The sequence below is a fragment of the Echinops telfairi genome, unplaced genomic scaffold (assembly GCF_000313985.2).
Source record: "Echinops telfairi isolate 266 unplaced genomic scaffold, ASM31398v2 ScPeMD7_70;HRSCAF=299, whole genome shotgun sequence".
Classification (NCBI taxonomy): Eukaryota; Metazoa; Chordata; class Mammalia; order Afrosoricida; family Tenrecidae; genus Echinops; species Echinops telfairi.
The window spans coordinates 13,139,271-13,142,630 of NW_022103968.1; positions in this window are offsets into that span (position 1 = coordinate 13,139,271).

Here is a 3,360-nt window from a genome sequence, read left to right on the forward strand (position 1 = left end):
CCTTCCCTCTGTCTTAAATCTGCTTCAGCTACGGAAACTCCCTGATTTTGTACATCTCGGTTCAGAATTCTTTCTGGTCTTTGTTCCTGGTAGGCCGGGAGCCCTCCTTGGACCAATTGGCTCTGGAGAATGTATCAATTGGCAAGTCTGCTGATGAAGGTGCACATTCCTGCATCCATAGGTGGAGGTTGTGAGCCACTGGAGGAGGTAAGTGGTCTCACAGTCATAAAATAACCCTTCTCAACCAGCTGACTCAAATGGTACAAAACAGGACACTCACATAGTACACAGTTCATGGCTGGAAGCCAGTGCACAGGAGATGTCTTCAAAGTCTTGTTTGCATAACATACCTTGAAATAAAGAGGCCTTCTCAAGGGTGAATGACAATGCCCGAGGTCAGCTCTCCTGGTTTCCAACAGAAGAGAAATCTGGACAGCACCTCTGTGTTGTTTTAAGAAGGAACCCCAGATTCCTCAAAATCAGCTGCTTCTATGAAAGTACTATTGTGAAGCATGTTGTTTTCAACAAACATCAAAAGACAGTGGATCAAAGAGGAGCCCTTGCTTCTGAAGACATAAAGGAGGAAAGGGCAGTAATGGAAGACCAGAGTCTGAAGATTCTGTTGGCGCATCTCTGGGAAAACTCTCCTGCGACCAGGCCTGTTTCATGCTGTGAGTATTGATGGATGGATGAAATCTTCATTTAGCCTCCATATTGTTCATTCTTTCTTTTTTTAAAAATTAAGACCTCTGATGCCAGAGGAAGGAGCCATGGTGTACATTGGGTTAAGAGCTGGGCTGCTGATTCAACCCCAAAGTTGATGATTCGAACTCACCAACTACTCCTCGAGAGAAAAATGAGACTGTCTGCTCCAACAAAGATTTACTTCCCAATAGACCCCAAGGAGCATCTCTACTCTGTCCTCTGAGGCTGCTATGGGTCAGAACAAATCCAATGGCAGTGAGTTTCAAGACCAGAGGAATCCAGGATGGCACAAAGAGTGAAGCACTCAAGTAGGAGCCCAAAGATTGGCTCTTCCAACCCAGAGATGTCTTAACAGGCTGGCTTGGCAATTTACTTCTGAAAACCCGATACCAAACCAAACCCAAATCACTGCCATCGAGAAGATTCCAACTCAGCATTCCCGAGAATAAGGTAGAATTGCCCCTGTGAATTTCCGCAACTTTGATTCTTTATGGCAGTGGAAAGATTCTTAGTTCCAGAATTACCACTGTAAAATACTTAAGTGTCCTAACTTCAACAAATAGTTACAAGGCATGCAAGAACATAGGAGGAGATAACTCAATTAAAAGATCATCTGTGAAAAGCTGATATTAGTCCTATGGACATCAGAATAATGGGAATAATAGGGACCTTTCAAGCAGCAGTGTTAATGTGTTAAAAGATGCAAAGAACACATAGACAATGAGCTAAAGGAGATTGGGAAACAAAATAAGAAACCCACTAAGGAGATAGAATTAATTAAAAAACCCAAAACAAATAGAGTTACTGGAATTGAGGATGCAATAACTGAATTGAAAATGTAAGGGAGGGATTCAACAATAGATTTGAGCATACAGAAGACAGAATGAGTGATCTGGAGGACATGGTGTGTTAGTCTGGATAGACTAGAGAAACGAATTCATAGTCACACATATGTGTATAAGAAAGAGGTTTATATACAAGAGCAGTTGAATATTGAGGAAACATCCTAGCTCAGTCCAAATCAAGTCTATAAGTCCAATATTAACCCATATGTCCGATACCAATCTATGAGGTCCTCTTCAGATTCATGAGACACGTGCAATGATGTCGAATGCAGGACAATCACAGTCCAGTGGGTTGGAAGTCTTGTAGATCCAATGGCATTGTAAACATCTCAGCACTGGCAGTGGTCTCTACATGGCTTCTTTGGCTCCAGAGGTCTGGTTGTATCAGGATAGGTCCATGTGGCTTCTCCAGCTCCCAGGGTATAGCGCCATGTGTCTTGTCAGTAGAGTGTCTCCCAGGGAATGAAGAGAGGGGAAGTGTCCCATCTCCAAGAAGGAAAATACAGGAGTTCCCAGAATTCTCAGGAGACAGCATGCCCACCTAGAGGCCTCATTGGCTATGACCCAATTGACAGAGTAGACTCCACCCCTTCACTCTTAATCCTCTCAAGTCCCAAATTGACACCAGATTATGTAACGACCACACATGGTAATGGAATTTATCAAGTCTCAGGAGAAAGAATAGAAGCCCTGGTGGTGTAGTGATTATGCACAAGAACAAAGAGATATGCTTGACACACTGGATGCATGTATGGATTGTGATAAGAGTTGTACGGGCCCCCATAAAATGATTATAAAAACAACAACAAATAGATATGAACAAAGCCAAGTGATATGATGAGGCACAAGCAATAAATATGACAAAAAACTACGGGTGTCCCAGAAGAAGAGGAGAAGAAAGGGTTAGAAAGGATATTCTAAGATATAATGACAGGACCATTTCTAGACTTGAATAAGGAGTTTAACCTGAAAATACAGGAAACTAGATGAACACCAAGCAGAATATATCAAAAGAGGTTTAGACTGTGGGTCAAAGAAGATACAAGGTAAAAGAAAAAAAAATCTAACAAAATAAAAAAAGTATGTCTATTGGTCTTAGGAATTACTCAAATGTAAGTAGTCTAAAGTCTCCATTCAAAAGACAGAGAATGATAAACTGGATAAAAACAGACAAAAAGAAAACAAACAAACAAACAAAAAAGATAGCCCATTCTTGTACTATCTACAAGAGGCATGTCTTAGGCTCGAAGACAGAAACAGAGTAAAAATGAAAGGTTAGAAAAACATTCCATGCAACTAACAACCAGTAAGCAAAAGAAAGCGAGAATAGCTATACTAATACCGGACAAAATAGATTTTAAATCAAAATCTGTTGTAAGAGATGAAGGAAGCGGGAAGCACAGGGGAGAGGTGGCTAAGTGATGTTATTTTGTGGGGATGGCAATCAGTGACATGAAGCAATTGTATATGAATTGTTAAATGGAAAATTGTTGATTTGCTCTGTAAACCTTCATACAATTCAAAATGACATGTTAACAGGAGATGATGACAGATATTACATAATAATAACAAGGTTGCTGCGCCAAGAAGACACAATATTTATAAATATATACTTACCTAACATCAGTGCCTCATAATATATGAAAGAAATACAGAAATTTCCGAAAGGAGTAATAGACAACTCCACAAAAATAATTGAAAACTTCAACACACCGCTTTCAATATAGGGCGGAACATCTAAAAAGCAGATCAGCTGAATGTATCACTCTGAGGAAAAAAATCTTCAAATCATGAACCAAAATTATTCCCT